This window comes from Ailuropoda melanoleuca, chromosome 3 (genome assembly GCF_002007445.2).
Source record: "Ailuropoda melanoleuca isolate Jingjing chromosome 3, ASM200744v2, whole genome shotgun sequence".
Lineage (NCBI taxonomy): Eukaryota > Metazoa > Chordata > Mammalia > Carnivora > Ursidae > Ailuropoda > Ailuropoda melanoleuca.
In genome coordinates this window covers 70,335,191-70,357,168 of record NC_048220.1, presented here as the reverse complement: position 1 = coordinate 70,357,168, position 21,978 = coordinate 70,335,191, and the positions used below count along the sequence as shown (strand labels likewise).

At 36.9% G+C, this 21,978-nt stretch overlaps 2 long non-coding RNA genes across 3 annotated transcripts in view; one reads left to right on the top strand and one right to left on the bottom strand.

The window, feature by feature from the left end:
* The window catches only part of LOC117801540, a 234,376-nt gene extending 215,334 nt beyond the window's left edge, over nucleotides 1-19,042 (bottom strand). For both annotated transcript variants that reach the window (XR_004624163.1, XR_004624164.1), the window contains exon 1: nucleotides 18,719-19,042. This is a non-coding gene — a long non-coding RNA (uncharacterized LOC117801540). The remainder of the gene's footprint in view (nucleotides 1-18,718) is intronic.
* LOC109489700 overlaps nucleotides 1-21,978 on the top strand; it is a 220,235-nt gene that overhangs the window by 95,983 nt on the left and 102,274 nt on the right. The window lies entirely within an intron of this gene.

The window sequence follows — 21,978 nt, the reverse complement described above, 5'->3', positions numbered from 1 at the left end:
CATCAGGCTCCTCCGCTATGGGCCTGCTTCTTCCTCTCCCACTCCCCCTGCTTGTGTTCCCTCTCTCGCTGGCTGTCTCTATCTCTGTCGAATAAATAAAATCTTAAAAAAAAAAAAAAAGTGACCTTGAATACCACCTACCTACCTGTTTTATAAACAAGGTACTGGGATGGATTTTACATTAAACAATTACGTCACATAATTTTTAATTTGGGACACTTTTTCCTATACTATATTGTCATTATCTTTTTAGCAAACCTGAAACACTACTTTATTACTTCTTAATCATCATAATTTTTATATTTTAATATGTGATACAGAGGTAGATTCAATGGATAAACATTAAAACACCTCTGTGTTTAATTTGGGTAAGTTGGACCCTTTATGTAGACACATTATATTTATAACAAGTTTATATAATTACTGTTTTAAAAAATAAGTGTAACCTTCTCAAGCCAGCTGGCCATGTATAGATTTTGGGTGACTTCTGTGAAGCCTTCTCTCTATAGGAATTATACAGTTCATATCTTGGACCTCTCATGAACTATAAATACCTGTGGAATCTAAATATTCAGACAGTAACAAAGCCATTACTGTATTTCATGTAGCAACTTCTGCTATTCTCTAAAAAAGAATGTTTAATGCTCAAAATGGAATGGAAGGGAATGTTAATTGTTAACCCCCCCCCCATATGAGAGGGAGAGTCTATCTTGTGAGTATTTGAGGAAGAACAGAATTTGTTTCTTCTCCTCAGAGATAATCACAACCTTCTTTCCCTTGTGATTTAATTCAGCTGTCTAACAATAACCCCGATATCATTCAGAAAGCATGGTACGGGCTGAAGTTCTGGGGTATAGAAATGAAGAAGGTAATGACTTTTCCCTCAAGGAACTCACAGTCTAGCAAAAGAAGACAAGTAACCACACCAATATCTATAAAGCAAGGAAGTCTCTCTGGTACTTAATATAAGTGCTCACTAATATCCAGTCATCGTCTCCCATAGGCCTATTGCATTAAGTTGGATCACGTGCCTAATTTTGCCCCTGGATTCTGAGCATGTCACTTTTGGGTTGAGGCATCACAAGTTCCTGTACAGCCTTCCAGTTTCTTCTTCCCTCTTGAAATGACTGAGGAAGCTTCATGTTGCCATCGCAGACACACAATTTGGAAGCAGCCTGGTGACTAATGAAGTCATTTGATGAAGAACAGCTACACTGGGAAGTTACCAGACTTACATTAGGTTTTATAAAGCAAGAAATCAACTTTACTGGGCTAACTGCTGAGATTTCAGGCTTTATTTGTTACCATAGCAAGGCACAGACTACCCTGTATTTTCTGCTTTAAATGAATATGTGAAGTATTCTGAGACACAGAAGAAAAAAAAACACAATTAATTCTGACTGGTAAATTAAAGATGTTTAACAGAAGAAGTAATATTTTAATTGTGTATAAAAGATGAGGAATACTTCAATAGAAAGATCAGGGGATGAAGTTGAAAAAGGATCAGTAAGGATATCATAGGAAATATATCAACCAAATAATGATAGCATTCTGTGAAAGCGAAAAACAAAACACACACAAAAAAAGAAGAAAAAGACATCTGAAAGATAGGAAATAAAGTCATGCGACTAAAATGTCTGGTAATTCCTGGCAAAGTGTAGGCAGGTATAAGGCCAATGGTAGAGAGATGTGAATGAAAAAATAGATTGGAACCACTTATTAAGGGTTTTGATAAACCTAAGTTCCTTGAACTTGATTTCGTACAATCTGAGAGAGCTATTAAAAGCTAGGAGACATTTGCTGGCGACTACTGAAGGACATGTATTGAACAGACTGTAGTAATTATTATACGGTTCCTGCCCTGTGTTGCTTGCAAATTGCAATCAGAGAGATTACATTGTTTTGAAATCATTTGTATAGGTGACTTGAAGTGTAGATTCCGCGAGTGCAAATACTTTTAGAGATACTGAGGCAACCTCACAGTGGAAATTACATTCACTCTGAGTCTTCAGCGATCAACAAGGCAGCTAAGACTTGCTGCAGGAGGTGAGAAGGGTAGAGGGAAGGACTTACTCCTATGAATTTGGATCTGTGACTGCATGCACATGTGACTGCCGAGGAAGAGGAAGACAAATCCGTAACTGTTCAGCAGAGGACAAAGAGGTTCAACTGGAAAGTAGTAGTAGATGTGACTTGGGGATGGATTGAGTGGGCGAGAGACCCTGGATGCGTCCAGGATATGAATGATGCCTGTCATCACTTGCAATTGGTGAGATAGGAGAAGTAGCATGTTTGAAGAACCTTAAAGGATCATCTGGCCCTTTCAGCCTAGGTCTGTATTATGTGCGGTGGAGCCACTGAACTTGAGGGAGAAAATGGTATTACTTCTGACCATAGTGCTTATGTCTCTATTAAGTCTTCTTCTGAAACATGAAAGATCTTAAGACAAAAGTGCATCCTCTGGAAATCATATTGGTGCTCTTGAGAATAGAATGGGAAAAGTAAAATTAGAGGGTAGAGTTATATTTTATAATGTTTGCAAATTATTTTTTATATTTTATAATATTTGCAAATATATGGGTGAAAATCTCATTATTACGAAATATGTTATTTTTTCAAGTGTATACAGATGTTGATATTATAAATAAAATAAAAATAATTAAAAATGATACTGGATCCTTATACAATCATTATAAGTCCTTAATCACCTGATAATAAAAATACAACTATTATCATAAGCAGAGTCTGCAATTTTTGATACTAAAAAGAAAATCCTATGCATGAAAAGGTTGAGAAACTCTGCTCTATTTCCTGGAGAGCTCCTTCTATCACTGGGAGAATCCGAAAATAACAAAACAGAAATTCATTGTTTGCTTTTGAATGTAAAGTAAAAGGATTGGAGGTATAAATGGTCTTGCTTTGAAATAATCGATAATGTAAATTTTACATACTTAGACAGGAAAACTGTTAACAGGAGTTCTGAGAAGCTCCCAGAACATCAGGCCTTGGTCAGAAAATCTAATAACTTAGATTCCAGTGCTTGGTTTGCATGTGTGTATTAGGGGCTCCATGGCGGTGGTAGGAAGGTTAGGAGGGAGGCAGAAACACTGCAAGGACCTTCTCAGCATGCGCCTCTTGGGGGAATCCGAAAGTCTGCCAGCTGTTCACATTATTTTCAGTTAAGTTCTTCATTGGAAACCTGTGGATTCTATGCTTCATTTTGCTTGTGAAAGCATCTGTTACAAAGCATATTGAAAAAGGCCAGTCGCTTTTTCCATACGTGAGGACCTTGATTCTTTGTGAGAAATTAGTTTATTGCAAATATAGAATGACTTTGCTGAAAGCATTTTTTTCAACTTAAGTACCAGAAGGTGATGCCTTTTATTGTTATTGCACTGAAAAGTCAAGGAAGGTTTAAGTAAATGTTTTCCTAGGAAATTGTAGGAGGAATCTGTAATTCTGTTCAGCAGAAAAATCTAAAACAAGCAATTAGCCAAGGCACTGTTTAAGAATGACTTTTCCCTGGAAGTCAGTTGTTAACTATCATGGAAGTTCGCCTACTACTTGTGCCCCTCTCTCTTAACTTGGAAATCGGTTAACACCAAGTAGCCGCTGATTTCATTTTGCAAGGTTTTCTTTTTTTCTTTTTTTTTTTTTTTAAAGATTTTATTTTTTTATTTGACAGAGATAGAGACAGCCAGCGAGAGAGGGAACACAAGCAGGGGGAGTGGGAGAGGAAAGAAGCAGGCTCAAAGCAGAGGAGCCTGATGTGGGGCTCGATCCCATAACGCTGGGATCATGCCCTGAGCCGAAGGCAGACGCCCAACCGCCGTGCCACCCAGGCACCCCTGCAAGGTTTTCTTTGTTAACATCTCCAGATATTGTATAAGGCTTTCCATTGGCATTGACATTTAATTAAATATATAGTCAGTTTGCCTTTGCTTTGACTTTGATGATTTGAATTTCAACTGCCTTCAGGGAGAAAAATAGGGCAGTATATTACTCAGCATTTCACATCTGTTGCAGTTTAAAACACTCAGTTGCCAAGAATTTTATGAAGCATCACTTAGTAATGATTCAGGAAATGATTCGTCAATGCATCTTATGCACAAAGTGGAGGGCACCCTCTGTTGTCCATCTTGCTATGATGCTTCTTCCATGTTTCCTCAAAACACAGTATCAGGCTATGAATTTGCATTCTCTTCTCAAGTGGACACTGATAACTGATAAGTACACATAGGAGGATTCTTTAACATTTTAATCCAAATGTGAAATCATAGAGACAAGGGGGTCTAAAAAGACCCTGATACTAATACTTTAAAAAAAAACAACAACAACTGGATTCATTCTCAATTAACTTGGATTTCCAAAGTTACTTGATATCTCTGTGTGTCAGCTTTCTCCTTTGGAAAGTGAGAATGTTAATAATTGGAGGTATAAATGGTCTTGCTTTGAAATAATCGATAATGTAAATTTTACATACTTAGACAGGAAAACTGTTAACAGGAGTTCTGAGAAGCTCCCAGAACATCAGGTCTTGGTCAGAAAATCTAATAACTTAGATTCCAGTGCTTGCTTTGCATGTGTGTATTAGGGGCACATGTACAATGTACATTTGCAAAGGTTTTATTTTTATAGTTACTTAAATTTAAAGTGCAGATGAAGTTTCTGACATTTTTTGTTTGGTTTTAGCAATCTTAAGACGCAATTATTATTAACATTTCACTACAATAAGCCCATGGAACTGATGACTACACCTTGAATGTTTAGGTCTTTGGCTGAAAATGGATACCTCACAAAGTTTGCTTTTTTGAACTTTCTCCTTATATGACCCCTGTGATCCCATTACTTCTCTTACTCCTTCTCTGATGTGCAATGGATCTTCTTTATTATTATTTATCTATATTTTGATTCTTCTTTTTAACGTTTTGCTTATTTATTTTTATTGAAGTATAATTAGCACAGTGTTTTATTAGTTTCAGGTGTACAATATAATGATTCCACATTTGTATATATTACTCGGTGCTCATCCAATAATTGTACTCTTAATCCCCTTTATCTATTTCACACATCCCCCTCAACCACCTCCATGTTTTGATTCTTGATGATTTCTAATGGTTCACACTTAGACCTCTGCTATTTCTCTTAACATACAACTCATTAATTTTTATTGTTCCAACTACCACACCATAAAAATGACCCTCAAATATTTATTCTAGTTTTATAAAGCCTTCAGTATATTTTCAGATGGTTACTATGCTCTTCCACTTACGTAGCACACAGCATGTCAAAGCCGAACTCATATCGTTTATCCATAATCTACCCCAGCTTGATCCTTTGGTAAGACTACAGATGGGTCTTCTGTTTCTTCATAGGGAGACATGTAATATTTAGTTTGCTCACTGCAATTGGATAGATCATTGTTTCTAGAGCTTTTCAGTGGGCAGAGTTAATGTAATCTTTTTAGTGGACAGAGCTAATACCTATTTTATATATTATATACATGTATGTATATGTATATAATTTATATATTATGTAAGTGCCCACTAAAGATATCTCAAGAACTCATACTAATATTTGCTATATAAATTTTAGAACACAGCTTTTATTTAATCTGTTTTACATTCCATTTGTCTCTCCTTTCACATTCTCCTTGGAAACGCTAGTTCTCAAGGACACAGGGAATCTTAGAATTAGAGTATCCCGTCTCCCTTTCTTTTATTCCATATCACATGCATTATTGTCTTCTTATGATAATACTGTTACCACCAACATTGTTTATCAAAGCAATTATTGTTTTTTTCACTTTTTCTCCCCATTCTGTTTATCCTTTTAAAATATAATTGTCTTATGGGACACCTAGGTGGCTGAGTCAGTTAAGCATCTGACTCTTGATATGGGCTCAGGTCAATATCTCAGAGTCCTGAGATCAAGCCCTGTGTCAGGCTCTATGGTGGGCTTAGATACTGCTTGAGATTCTCTCTCTTTCTCTGTCCTCCCCCTCACTTGTGCTCTCTCTTTCTCTAAAAAACAAACAAATGTGTGTGTGTATGTGTATAATACATACATATATATTAAATATATAAAATATAAAATTCTCCTATATCTACATTGTCAAACATATGGTATTATAGTATTATATACTAGAATGTCTCCTTTTGAACCCTCATTTAGTATTAGTTCTATAAGTAATTATGCATTGAGTGCTAACCACCAGTCCTCATAAAAGAGTACATATTTTTTTTTTAATTTTAGCTCTATGATGTAACCTCCTCTACTGTCAGCCTACACATGAAACAATGAAAGAGCTTCACCAAACAGATATGCTTATTTTCCTAGAGTAAGTACTGGTGACAGATTGTCTATGTCAAATTGGACAGATCCAAGACTTTTCTTTCCCTAACTTCTACAAGTATGTCTCATTCCCTGGGGAAATATATTGAGTTATATATTTGGTCATAAATACAGCTCTTCATCTATAGGATGAATCCTTAATCTATTTCTTATTCAAGTACTCCTGGCTTACCTTTATGAAGCACTAAAACAGTTTTAAAAGCTTCTTTAAACATTGTGAAGAGAACAGATAATCAGGAGATTAATGTGTTAGCGTAAGTACAATCTATTAATTTGTTAAATCGCTGATCAACACTAGCCAATTCTTATATATTATCCAAAGTAGACACACATATGTTTGTGAGATTTCAGGATTCTGTAGAATTATGTATTCAACTTTCTTTACATAAAAATATATATATTTTTTAGAAAATTTCAATTATTGGAATTAACTTCTATGTGTTCAGGTGTTACTGAAAAGATCACTGGTGAACAATGGGGTAAATGTACCACATATTGTCCAAAAATAGATATTGTATTAACTTATCAATTTATTTGTACTATAGAAATACCCAGAGGTCAAACATTTCTGCATAAAACTTATTAAGAATAGACTTCGCTAATTCATTTCCACCTGCAACAACTGATAACCAAAATCCTACTTGGCAAATACAACATACTTTCCCTCAGCAATTCATTCTTCAGATTTAGTTGTAAATAATATGTTTTAAAAAGGATCATTACATGGATAGTTATATAATTTTACTACATAGATGTTAAAATAGGAATAGACTGCTGTTACTCAACATGTAAATATAAAAGAGAATTGAATTAGAGACCAGTCAGCTGATAAAAGATAAATTGAGGCATACACAATTTTTAAGAGCTTATTTGAGCAAAAATTGACTAGAATGGGACATCACCAAACTGGAAATGGTCAGGAGCGCTGGAGCTAGGGGTAAGACTTGTCTACAGAAGAGGTGGAAGCAAAGTAAGGACATTATTTGATTGGCTTATTTGATATGGCTTAAGGGGTGACATTATTTGGAAAAGCTTAGTTGGCTGTTTGTGACTGGTTGTCCTTAGGTTTTGATTTTTTAAACTTGAGGCACAGGCTTAGGTTTTGGTTTCTTTACATAGGCTACTAGCATATTAAAACCATCTTAGTCTACTGGCCACCTTTCTTAATTAACTTAACAGACCCTACGTGAATGCTCCAATAATTTAAATGAGTTGAATATATATACTTGGTCCCAAAACATCTTTTTCTTTGTCACAGAAGTTCTATATCCAATAGGTAGGAAAATGAGGGAGATATCTCTGTATTCTCTTTGCTGGTTTATCTTTTTCTAACATACTTTGATTTACTCACTCTAATTGTTTTAATTGAAAAAAAAAGTTTTAAAAAAAGAGAAAAAAAAACCCCTTACCAGTTTTGCTCAATAAAGAGTGACTATTTTATGCTATATAAGTCACTTGAAAAACAACATGTATTAGTCTTCACCACTTCCAGGCACTATTCTTGGTGTCCCCCACTGTGCATTATGGAACAAGTGCATCCTTGTAGAGCAATGGTGACCACCTGAGTCATTTCATTCATGTAGCTTGAGTTACCATTGCAGACATCTGTGCAGGATTTTTTTGAATGTGTTTCTAAAACATTATGATGTATAAAAATCACTACACAAAAAAATGAAAATAATCATGAAGATAAAAATTTAGGACATGAGCTTGCTATCAAACACATTTGAGTTCCGATAATGCAAAAAACAGATGTTTAATAATACTTGTTGAATGAATGAAATAATCAGTCATTCAGATATTTAATAAATCCTAGTTCTATTCCTTATAGACTATGTAACACTGGGCATGTTATTTGGAAAGCTGAAACACAAAAAGGTTATTTATAAGACAGGGAATAGCTCACAGAATTGGAGTGAAGACAAATGGCAAACTGTATGCAAACATCTGAAAAAGTGTCTTGAGCATAATAATTGATCAATAAACGTTTCTTTGTCTTTTATCTTTCCTGAAGATATTTGGACTGTTTTTAGCAATATGTTGTCAAGAATGCTGTCAAGCTCTATGTGACTTTAAATAAGTGTATTTATTTATGGATTTCCATAGAACTGGGCTTCCAACCAGACAAAAAGCATTCACTCTATCCAAGGCTTAATCTGGAAAATAGCTTGAAGTTTATCAGACCATAAAGTTGCTTAGAGAATTTTAGGACTCTAAATGGATATCTAGGAAAGCATTTCTTGAACATCTTGAGTGAAACATAACTTGGAACCTTTCAAGGGAACTGTTACTAGCAAATTCACAGGAGTAAAGAAAACTTTTTATTAGATAGGTTTTCTCATATGAAATGAACCTATTGCTGAGCCAATTTAATTAATCTGCTTTTCTAGGTTTTAGCATTTTTACTTCTTGTGCTGGTTGAAATCAGGTCAGAGTAGATTAGTAATGGCAGGTGAATTTCCGAATAGAAAGAGAACGCGTTCTTTTGCTGCCTGTTATTTTCTTCCTTAGCATATTGACTTCCTCTTTGTTTCTCTGATTTCAACAGTGATCACTTTTGGCCACTTTTCTCCCCTTGTACATAGTAACATTAAAAAAAAAATCATTTTTGTGGCAAATCCCAATGTTGTTATTTTGTTCCTTAACCTTTCTGCAGATATTATATCTGTTGTGTTTCTCTTCCTTCTTGAATCCTGGCTTCCACAGTGCACCTGTATCCCAGTGTTCTTATGCCTCCAGAAACCCTTGCTCTAGTTCCTCCTTCACCGACTGCTTCTTTCAATATAGCCTTTCCTACAATATTTTGGGCTTACCCATCCTGGCAGATATGTGATGTGCCGTCAAGAAAGAAAGAATTATAGAATTACAGAAAGAAGTTATAGAAGGAAATTATAGAAAGAAGCAATTATAACTCCTGCTGCTGGGTGTGCTGACAGAAGCAGACCTCTCCTATTAGCACCTTTTAGGAGTAACCTCAGTTGAAGAGATTCACGCAGCCGAAGCTCATGCCTCGTTCCCAGGGCAGTCATTTCCAATGGCTGATTGGTACAGGGGCATAAGGTCCAGCATCTGCTCCATCTTGGGGCAACTATAAAGGGTCATACCATCTTCAGAAAACCCTGGAGATTAGCTGAAGTTTCTGTTGAAACTCTATCCCAACTTGACCTCTCCTTTTCCCCAAAGTGTTGATTCTAACCTTTCTCCCTAATAAACATCATGCTGGCTAATCTCCATCTCGGAGCCTGCTACCTTAGGCACCCAACCTGTGACAGTCATTTTTTTTCCCTCATACTATACTTCTTTCTGATATAATCTCAAGCTCTCTGTACCTCGACTAACCTCAGATGATATCCAACTCTTTCTCTTGCTATGAGTTATTCTCTAACCTTCAGATACTGATTTCATATCTAGTGTAGTACATCTTTATAAGGTATCAGCCCAAACTCGATATGCTGTCATATGTTGTCAATCTCTCATCCCCTCACTATCACTATAATCACCTTCTCTAGAAACACTAGTTCCACACTCAGTTAATGGCAACACAACCTACCCTCCTAGCTCATCCTGAAACCCTGGAATCATTGCTTTTTCCTATTGCTCGTTCACCTCCTGCATCATATTCTTCCTAAATCACATAAGTTTTATTTAGGTAATGACTCTTGAATCTATCTCCACTGTCACTTAATTACATTACCTTTTTCCCATTCATTCACGAGTATTTGTTGAGGGTTTACTAGTCTCAAACCCAGGGTGAGGCATTCATTGTCCCTAACCTGGAAAACTGTTCTCTCATCGTAGTTCATTCTCCCTTTCTTCTCTTCCCACTCCAACTTATCACTCATCCTAACTAAAACACAGCTATGATCATGGAATAGTTATGTTCAAAACCTTAAATGATTCTTCCTTTTTCATAAGATCTAACCCGTATTCTTCAGCTTGTCATTCTAGCTATTTTAAATCTATCCTTGAAACAATTTCTAAAACATTTCTTTTCTCTCTCCCTATACTCTTCTCTTCAATCAGTCTTTTCTCAGTCATGCCACACAGATGTCTTCAGATCTCTATGTTATGTATGTCCTCTGTGCTCTGCCTAGAACTCTGTTATATTTTTTATGCATGGGGCTCTGATGTCATCTTTTAAATCTCAGCCAAAATTTTGTATCTTTGGAAGGACTTCCCTGAACATTTAGGCAAAATTTATCCCTCCTTCCATATTCTGTTACTGGTCTCTCTCACTGGATTCTGGTCTCCTCTATGCCAGGAGCCATCTTCTTCATGAAATGTATTAATGTTCAATATTTTAAAAGCTATTTTTTTGTGCAAGCAAATGAGGTTCCTATTTATATTAATGAGTAACCAATCAAATAGTCTATTTGTTTGTTTGTTGAATTTGGGTGAATATTCCTTTACAATTTAGCACAGTGTATTTAGTACACAATTTAGTACACTGTATTTGGCTTCAGAAAGTTGAACTTTCTAATTGAAAAAAAAATGAGTAGCAACTGCCCATTTTCTAACTCTAACACACCCAATAAGATACAGTTGCATAGTCAAGGCATTGATTAAGGTTCACACACATCCAGGAAGAAAGAATACACACACACACATAATGTTGGTATAAATCTCTCTCTTTCTCTCTCTTGAGAGTATGTATATATATAGAGAGAGAAAGAGTGTGTATATATATATATAGATAGATACATACATACATATATATAGTGTATATAGTGCTACTAAAGACTTAAATGAGACTTTTGGTTCCATGAAGGCAGAAACATGTTTGGGCATCACAGCGTCACAGCTGTAGCCCTAGCAGCAAGTAAAATGTTGGAAATTAATAGGAAATGAGTATTTGTTGATGAAAAAATAATTTAAGTCTCATCCGGAGTACTCAATTCTCTCTTTTTTTCAATCCAACCCAGGAGCAACCAATATTTTATCCTAAGTCCTTAATTTGGTAAAACAAGGTAAATTCTTGAATACCTGTGCTTTTTAGAGTATGGCTATAATTTAAACGGCACATTGGATTAATATTATCTGCGTGTAATCTCATCACCCAAGGTGTCATGAGCCTCTGGCACCTCTGGCATTGGTTGCCTCTCTTGGACTGCTCTAATGTGGCAGTTTTGAAATCATCTGGACTCACCTGTGTCCCAAAATGTCCCACTTATTCTCTCCTATTCTGACTTGATCTAAACGAATACTGCCTTTAAACTATGAGGGTATTTTAAGGTTACTTTTGTAATTCCATTAAATAAAATAGTTTATTTTCTAAACATTGTACAGAGGTGGAAAAATATGTTGATGTCAAAATAAGCTTTCACTTTTAGAGATTAGGCATGTTGAGGGTGGTATGGCTATAGACAGGGTTTTTCAAGCTTTCATTCTTAAATAGACCTTTGTGAAAATAAAACTAAGTTCTTCTGGCTTCCACATATTTCACTGCACTATTCCACTGAGTAATTTCAAGACTTACTTCTGTTAATTTTTAAATCATTGCACTGCATATTTTGTCCCTCATGCAATGATCTTTAAGAGGGCTTCTTAACCAAGGCCTTGATAGAGAGTAACTGCTTCCTTAATTTTTTCTACTTTTCTCATACCCAGTTTAGGCCCTTCATCAAGCATGTGTGTGTGTGCTTGTGTGTGTGTGTGTCTGCGTGTGTGATCATCTGTGTAAATTTTTCTTGTAATTTGACTACTACCTTGCTCCAGAGAAGATTTAAGGTTGTTTAAGGAGATTATGCTTTGGGTATATACATATATTTAGATATGCATCAATTTCATAATCATTCACATTTATTTCAACCCTTGTCACTGGCTAGATATCCTAAACTGAGATAAAAATTCTGTCAAAGATACCAAATTACATAAATGTGCATAATTTGTCTTCCTGTCATAACAGATAAAGGGCAACTAGTCAATAAGCCAAGACCCCTTCCCATTGGTTGGGATCAGAAAATTAACAGGAACAAAGGGATGGGGGGGATTAAACTGTTTTCTAGTTTTAATGAAAGAATCATAAGAATATCATTAGTAAGTCTCCTCTTGTGTGAATAGCTTTTTGACATATTTATAGAGTACTTCAGGGAAAAGATCAGCGACATAATTAAGATTTATTTTTCCCCCTCTATCTTCTTCCTTTTTATTTTTTAAGTAAACTTTATGCCACACATGGGGCTCGAACTCACGACCCCAAGATCAAGAGTTGCATCTCTACCAACCAAGCCAGCCAGGCACACCCACCCCCTTCCATCTCATAAGTTGTTTTTTAAAATTAATTGTCAAGGATGGACTTAGATAGCTATAGATAGCCAGAAGCTAAGAAACAAACTTGGATCAAACAAATGGTGTCACAACTTCCAAAGAGCTAGCACTAAGTTAATATTGAATATGATTTGACACATTTTCTTCAAAAATCTGTTGTTAGAGATGGTGAATACTTAGCTAGTCAAGAGTTCTCCATTTCCCCTGGTGCTGAGGATTTGATTTCATGTTTGGGATTTAACTAGTCTTTGCAAGTGAAATTATAACAAAAAGTTTTTGGGGACTGAGGCTCTGAGTTATAATGATTATTTTTCTAATTTCATAGTAGAGGCTCAACAGCATGGCTGTGTTTGATTACACAGAAAGGATTTAAAATGGCAACCGGTAGGAGAGTGAAGACGCTACAGGAAGTCAGCCTAAAGCCACATGTGCTTAAGAAGACTGCAGTTCCTGTTTAGATTGTTTGCTTACTTGATGTGACCAGGGAGGAGACCCAGTAGAAATGATGGAAGATATTTTTCTACATCAGTTTCCCACTGTCAAACCATCCCTTCCCACTAACACTAGTTCTCAACTAATGTACATCGACTAGTTGATTAAAGCTTGACCATTGTTCAACATGTTGCCAGAAATCAAACGCAAATGTATTCTTATGCTATGTTACATTTTCTCCTTTATAGGACGTATTATATACACGACATTAGCAAAGACCCTTAATTTCTAGCTGTTCCCCCCATATGCCCCCACCCCCAATTCTGACAGTAAGCTCTATGAGTCAGGAGCAACGTTTAAATCCTTGCTGCAGCCCCAGAGCTATCCAAGAGCCAAACACATAAAATAGACGTCCCAAACTGATACTGAATAATAGCCATGAGAAGCTAATCTTAGAGGTATTTTCCAAGGCCGTTATGCCCAGAATGTACTTCAAAAACTTACTTAACATTTCCTTAAGTAAAAGACAAATGTATCAACGGTGCAGAGTATTTTCAGAACTGGAATTTCTCCTGGCTATAGTCATTTTTTTTCTTTAAACTAGCATTTGAAAGAAATCCTTGAAGTTACTCAGTTACTAACAGACTGCGTTCCCTACCATGTTTGGTGTTAAGCTAGGCAACTGGCAAATGAGCTTATTTCTGTTTGATTTTTTTGAAATGTGCAGACAGGATTGTGAAGGGGCAATTTGTGAGTGTGGACAGAGTGACCAATCTAGCTCTTAAGCAGGTTGGGTATATTCAAAAAGCCATCATTTGAGTGAAATGTTGCGCTTCATTCTTGGAGCAAGTTATGATGTTGTCGACATACTTGGACTGACATTGATTTGCAATGGGATACAATACAGAAATACCTAGAAAACTATCCTGTGAACAAAAAGGTGACTCTGGCCAAGGAAACTTGTAAGTCTTCAGGACAAGAACATTCATCTAACAACAAACAATAACAAGAGCTCCTATTTACTAAAAGCTCATTATGTATCCACTTTTTCATATGCATCAGCTCTGTTTTGCATTACTTAATCCTCAGAGAAGCACAATGAATTTAAAATTATTAGTATCATCACTTTTAAAGATGATACCTCTAAAGCTGAGAGAGGTTAAGTAACATTCCCAAAGTGACACAACTTAGGAGTCACAAGTGAGACTGAAACTCAACTCCCCTCTCAAACTTGGGTTTTTAATCCCTGCACTATACTGCAGTTAATTTCAGATAAGTACATATCAACTTTTAAAAAGATGCTGACAATAAAGACAATAAATGTGGTCTTTATCCTATAAAACCAAGAGTTAACTAGCTTTAGTAAAATTACTTACATGCTATGGTGTTCTGAAAGATTTCAAGAGTTGTGGAGGTAAATCGATAATAAACATAGTCATCTTTAGCACCAGTTTCACAGTTTCTTGGGGAAAATTAATTGCATACCTTTTTCCTTCCCTACGGCATTTAACTTTTTTTTTTTTTTTTTAATCCATTTGCCAAGCTCTGGTTTGGAGCCTGGAATATTAAACTGTCATCTCACAACCAAAAAAGGACAAGAGTGAAATGAAAATGGATTACATCCCAAATAACTAAAAGTTTTTTTGGCATTGTTTAATATTTGGAAGGAAATAAGTGAGCTGTAATATAACAGAGCAGAAAGCTCCTTGCTGTCATGCTTTGACTACTGCTTTTAACCTCAGATTTAAACAGAACAGAGCAAAACACATTTCCTTAGCCCACAATATTCAGTCTCACAGCACCATTTTTGGAGTCAAGTACCCTATCTTTAAATCTACTTTTTTTTTTTTTCTTTTCTAAGCCCCTAACCAGGACATCTCATACCTTTTTTTCACAGAGCCGTCATCCCGTTATTTAAAGAATATTTCCTTTGCATTGGCGGGCTCTAAGTCTCGGTTCTGTTGAAATTATGAAGTGAAGATGTTCATAAGGTCTATTCTATTTGGGATGTCTTAAAAGACAGAATTTAGAGTAATATTTTAAAAGATGGAATTTAAAGAATATGTGCATGAACACAGTCTACAGGGAACATACTTTGCGATCTGCTGGAAAGAGTTGTTTTTCCCACCTCTTCTGCAGGGCTGCTTTCTTTCTTTCTTTCTTTCTTTTTTTCTCTTTTTTCTTTTTGAATATAAAGACATTGCTGCTGAACTCCTCTGCCTTTCATGCTGTGTTTTCCTACTCTTTTTTCCCCCTTTAGTTTGCATTTCAAGAGACATTTGCATGAAAACAAGTCCTGTCCATTTGAAGCTTTATCTGGTCTGATTTCTGATGGCTTGACCTCGGGTCATAATTTGCAACAAGAGAGCTTCAAGAGGCTGCAAGCCCCCATCTTTTATCTCAGGTTCCTCCCCCTTTAGTTAATAAATTCCCCGTCCCCTACCTCCTTGCCAGTCCTTCTTTTCACAGAGGGTAGGAAAGTGTCAGCTCCCTCTCCTTTTCCTTTGACCTTCGGTTGGTGAAGTCACAATCCCACTGCATTTGGGAGATTCTCACTTGCAAGTGTTAGGCAGCATCACTCTGCCTGATGTTCCCACTTGTTAGGCCTCCACAGGTGCCTTCCTGAGTCCTGGCAGTTGCCTGCCTCTGCTGCACGAGGGCACCTACCAACTCCTAATCATCCTTGATGATTCTCTGGAAAACTCTCTCCACCCTCCTAATCTGGGCAGGTGCCCTTGCCCTGTACCACCGTACCGTCCTGCCCTATGCTTTCTCTGGTACTGTCCTGCCCTATGCTTTTTCTGGTACCACATCTACCACACTGTTGCAGCCGCTTATTCAAATATCTATAAACTCCGTGGAAGTAAGGACCGCATTAGTGGTGTCGATATCCATTACCTCCTAATGTCTCATCTTAATAGGTGCTCAGTAAACATATGTGAATGAATGAGTAGCTGAATATTGTTCAGCTTCTCTGGGTGCAGCACTTGGCTAGGTCTTGTAGGTGGTGGGGGGGCACTAAAGGCAGAGATAGAGTATAACCTTTGGCAAGTAGTTATTCGCATTTCTAAAGCTGTTCAGCCCTCCACACCCATCCTCCCATCTGCTCCACAAACAATGGAGGAGGTGAGGGGGTGGAGAGGTGGAGGCAGGTAATTCTAAGAAGGAACATCCTGAACCAAGGCACAGAGGTGGGAAATGACAGAGAACACTGGAGAGGGTCCGAGGGGGTCCGAGGGGCTTTCAGGCCACATCACCCTAGACCATTTCCATCTTCCCTGCCAGTCCCAGACCTATGGGAGCTTCCAAGTTTTATCTCACAGGCCACTTATTTCGCAATGCTTTTCATGTTCCCTAGAAAGCTCTTTCAAGTCCCTTTATTTTAACGGAAGTGACGTATTTTGAACTGCGATCATTTGTGTGCATGCCATCATGTCTCACCTGCTCAAAAGAAAATTCTCTGAGGGAGGTCTGTTCCTTACTCAGCCCCTCATCTTCTGCCCAACATAGAAATTGAGCATGTAGTAGGTATTTTTATTATTACTGTTATTATTATTATTTTACCCTTTGACTTCAGGATGAATATCTTCATCAGTGATGTGATGCATGGTATGCAATAAATGAAGAAAGCTACATTCTTCGGGTTTTGTCTACTCAATATCCTGGTGTGAAGCTATTTGCCTCATGAACTATGAACATATTGAGCCACTGGTAATTTATCCCTGAGGCTTGAAGTGTTGTGTATGAAGTTTAGATATTACAAAAAACAAAGTAATATTTTCCATTGCTTTTAAATTAACAACAAAATTGTTAAATTTTAACTTTTAAGCTAGAGGGGAAAACCATCATTTGAATTAGAAGTTAAAAACTTTGACCAAAGAAATAGATTTGTGTTCCTTCTCGTTTTGCTATTTCTGTCAACTGGAAGAGCCACAGTAGTCATGAAGGAGACAAGAAACATCTGACAGCACCATCTCCCGTTGAAATAGTACATCCAGACTATCTCTGTCTTTGGCTCTTTGCTGGGAAGCGTCCGACTCGGCTTCTATAAGGTGAAGCGGTCGAGAATCTAGATTTCTGTTTCTCATAGCATGTTGTATGACCTTGGATAAGTCAATTAATTTATGTAGATCTCATTCCCATAATTTTTTAAACAATGCAGTCCGGTTAGGCAATCTTGAAGATCCCTTCCGGCTTCACATTTCTAGAATTTTCTGACATTTTAGGAAAGGCAAGGAGAGAGATGATTGACATACAACCTTTCTTTCCATCTTATGCTTGTGGCTGTTCTTACTGCAGAGGGACCTATTATGGCTGAGCTTTCCATAATATAAAAAGCAAGAAAATTCATAGGCATTATTTCTCTTTCAGCTTCTACTTTATTCTTCAGGGTAAAATTTTGCTAAGTTCTGTAGGTTGCATACATTGCCCAGCAGTGATATATATGCTAATAGAGGTGAGGGTCAAGAGGCCCAAGCAAGCTCTTCCTTCTTTCAAAGAGCCAATAGATTCTATTACAATATTCAGCATATTTTAAAACAACTCAGATTCAGTTCCTTAAGTTATTTAACTAATAGTTGTTTCCTTTTTAACAGGAGGAGAATCTAATGAATTTTTATAATTTGTTTGGATTTATAACAGCACCATTTATTTACCTCTTCATTTCTCAAGGTACTGGACGATATATGAATTAATTTTGGGGACTGGGGAGGCAATATAAAGTGTTTGGCCTCTGAAGATGGTCAGATATCCCTTTTAAGGGATTTTTAAGATACCAAAGAAGCCTATGAAAATAGAAATGAAAACCCACTATGAATCTTGTACTTCGAAAGAAATATTTAAGCGCTGAAAGGGTGAACCAGTAGAGAGAGGCATATAAAGAAAAGGGAGATGTGGGAGGGGCAAATTAGTTGTAAGCTTTTTCATCCTGAAATCTTGAAAATCTATAGATTTTGATTGATTTTGTTCAGTTTTCAAAATACAGTATCACATTTTGAATGATTTCAAACTTTAGAGATTTGTGAAAATTTCAAATTTGAATTCTGTTAAATGGAATTGAATTTAAAATATAACTCCTTCTATAATTGCTAAAACTGAAATAATGTTAACATTTTTAGAACACCATAGATTAAATAATTATCACTAATTTAAATTCATATTTATATCATTTTTCATAGAACTCTTAACTAATTCGCTCCTCCATTTCTACATGTTAAAGAAAAAAGAAAAAACTTCCATCCAGGAACTTTGATCTATTGTTAATTTTTTTCTTTTTGAAGTTGCTTACATAATACCAATACCAAACGGTTCAGTTAATCACCAATAAGATTCTAGTAGCTAATTCTCTGAAGTTTAGTTCCATTTATTTTTACATAACTACCCTCCTTTGCAAATATTTAATGTGAAATCAGTCAAAGAGATTATATAATTTGTTAAAAAATTGTACTGTAATCCAAGAGTGGCCTTCCCCTGTATAGCCCTCTATTTTGTGACAATAAAATAAAACATGTAAAAGAGACAAAAGCATAGCTTTGGCACCAATCAGGATTTTTTATTTTGACCTGAGTCGAACTGTCTAAGTTATATGCTATATGAGGACCACCTTGTGCTGATCCTGGCCCCATAGGTACTTTGACTTAAAGACTTGATCAATCTTAACTCTTACCTGTACATCCTGAAATGGCCCAAAGTCACATCCTCGGATAGTATGTTTCCTCTTGGGAAGCCTTGGGATAAAAGACAATTTATGATACTCTAGTAAGAAGTCGCATAGGCAAGAAAGCAAGGTAAGATCGAGCAGAAAATGTAGACTAGGACTTGTGATGCATCATAACTTCCAGAGAGTGTCCTCTTGAGCAGAAATTGTTTTAAAGGCAGAAGATTTCAAGGCCTGAACCACACAGGCTTGAAGTCATTTCTGCCAGGTCAGAAGAGCTGATCACAGTTGGGAAAAGACATTTTCATTTTCAACCACAAAATTGCTCTTCATTCCTGCAAAACAATGAGGAAAGTGAAACTGGAAGCAAGCCAGGCACTTTGCTGGTTTTCCTTTGGGTGTGAATTTGTTCACATAGCTCTAAGTTCAGAACATAATGTTATGTTCTGGAAACACCGTGGTGTGTTGTTAGGGGATGCAGTGTCATAGTGAAGAACGTTCATTTCACAAAAGGGATTTTAGTTGCTAATATGCAACCAAATTCTCTGTGTGTGTAGTATAAACATACATACATACTAAGACATTGTGTGTGTGTGTGTGTGTGTGTGTGTGTAAATGCTCTGAATTTTGGATCGACTTAAAGAGGTGAAGAGAAAAAATACCATTTTAAAAAAACCACCAAAACTAGAATGCTAAATACTTTCACTTTTTATTTAGAGGTAGAATTTCTGTGATACTTGATTTACCTCTAGCGGAGACGAGAAGGATATAAATGAATCCCTGTGAATTTTCCCCTTTCTATGACTATTCAGATTAATCATTAGGGTGGAATGTCTCTGTATTTGCAATAAGGACTGCATTTCTGAGTTTAGAGTGTGGCACAGATTATTTTGTCAAAAGTAATTGAAACATGAGGCAGTCCCTATTTTTTTAATGCCTGTTGTATTTATTCACGTTTCATTAATGTCTCCAAGACCCACACATAACAGAGTCTCTGTAGCATACTCTCTTCTTCCAGAGAGTTGCAGGGTATAGAAAGTGGATTGGGTGCAAAGCAGTGGAGCTTAACACCCAGACTTGAAGTGACTGCACTCCTTCGTAGCATCCTGATAACATTTCATTCCTATCGGTTTGTTCTTCCCAGTTGAGGTGCAGATTATTCCTGAGACAGACAGAAATGTTTTTATGTATCTTATGTATTTCTTACTGTTCCAGTGCATTGAGGTCACCTGGGCAAATAGGAGGCATTCAAGTATATTCTCAATAATTAAGGGTATTATTTCAGTGCTGAAACACTGTGTATTATATTCCAATCATTATGGAAGCCTAGAAATTCTTTTGGCTGCTTGGCTGGCTCCTGCTAAGAAACCTTCAGGGATTCTTGAGCCTGTGACCTGCATGTGGTTCTGGAGGAAAGAGCTTGAGCCTATGGGTCTGAGCCATGAGAGGGGGTGAACTTACCTTTGGACCACCAACTCCAGAACTCAGCTAGCATCTGGAAAGTGCCAGGTAAAATTTGGTCTTCTCGAGCCTTAAAAAATGAGAAATACAGAATGCAATGGCATTTTCATTTTGAAAGACACTGTCACAATACTTGGTGTGGTTTCTTGAATAAAGAATAAATTTTGTCGGGTGCCTGGGTGGCTCAGTCCGTAAAGCATCTGCCTTTGGCTCAGGTCATGATCCCAGCATCCTGGGATCAAGCCCCATGTCAGGCTCCCTGCTCAGTGGGGAGTCAGCTTCTCCCTCTTCCTCTGCAGCCCCCCCACTCACTTTCTCTCTCAAATAAATAAATAAAATCTTTTTTTTTTTTAAAGTAAATCTTGTTCCTATTTTGAAAGCAAAGGGACCACTGATTGATTTTGACGCCTGAGCCCTTCTCCACCTTTAGGCATTTCCTTAGGCCAGCCATGGCTCCAGTCTTTCCCCTTTCTCGGACCTGGGTTACAGAGGTTACAGATGTGGTGTGGGGAGGGCACTTACCTGGGCTACGGGCTGCATGGAGGAGGAAGAAAAAGAATGTAATTTTTACATAGGAATGTACAGTGGGTCTTGTGAAGCTTATGTGTGACATTGAGGAAATATTCTCAATAGATCTTAACAACAATACCTTTCAGAGGCACATCAACAAAATAGTCATCTATTTTCTTAAGTTAAGTTCCGTACTTTTATTCTGAGGTGATTCATAAACTTTGCCACTTCACAAAATCCCTTTTGCTATTTTCTTTGTGTTTGTAATGTTACCAGTTTTTAGATTTAATGTCATAAAACCCTGACTTTGCAGTTCCTCAGCTGCACATTTTGACCACCCATTCTTTTGGAATATAACTTAAAAAGTTCTGCAAAACCTTATTCAGTTGAGTTGTACAATCAAAGCTCATTAAGGAAGATAATGAATCAGTTGTTTTTATCCACCAATAAGGAAACTTCACTGGCAGGTATAATCCATTCATCAACCAACTGGAGTGCCTGTCTTCAGCACAGCTGGCCATGCTATTCTGCAAGGCTTTAAAATCTCCCTTTTGGTATACATGAGAGGAAAATCAAAGAAGTGTCATTTTTTGAAGGCATTAGGGCTATAGTTTAACTTATCTATTTTGCTGATCTGGGATAAATTCTTAATGCAAATTAATCTACCACTATCTACTCTAAACGTTGACACCAGGTTTAAATGAAATGGGATTCCTTTTATACCTTGAGACCACCATAGTTTGGATGCAAAAAGGGCATCTGAAAATATTCAGGCTCTCACATGGGGAATTCCGTGGGGGAAAACTGGTGGAGTGTTCCAAAGGTGATGGTTTGCAGAGCTCCTAGGGGAAATTTGGCATTGTGGTATAGACCAGTGCTTCTCAAATTTTTTTTGGTGTGCGTCAGAATGACCTGAAGGCCTTATTAAAACAAAGATTACTGGATCTCAACTCTAGAGTTTCTGTTTTAATAGGTGAGATGTAAAGAATCTCTGTTTCTAACAGTTTCCAAGTGATGCTACTAGCCTTGGGACCACAGCATGAGAACCGCTGGCCTAGAATATATTTTATTCCCACTAGAGATCCCCCTAGCCTCTTGGGAGAGCTGGAAAAATTAAAGGAAAAGAGTAATGGAGTTTAAACAGGATGGAGAGGAACAAAGAGGCTTGGGGTTGACCGGTCAGGCCACACACAGAAATGAAGCAAACTATGAAATCTAGAGACATCTTTCAATGTTACTGGGATTTATCTCTGCTTAGGTCCGTAAATGAAAGCAAAATTGACATTTATATGATGGCA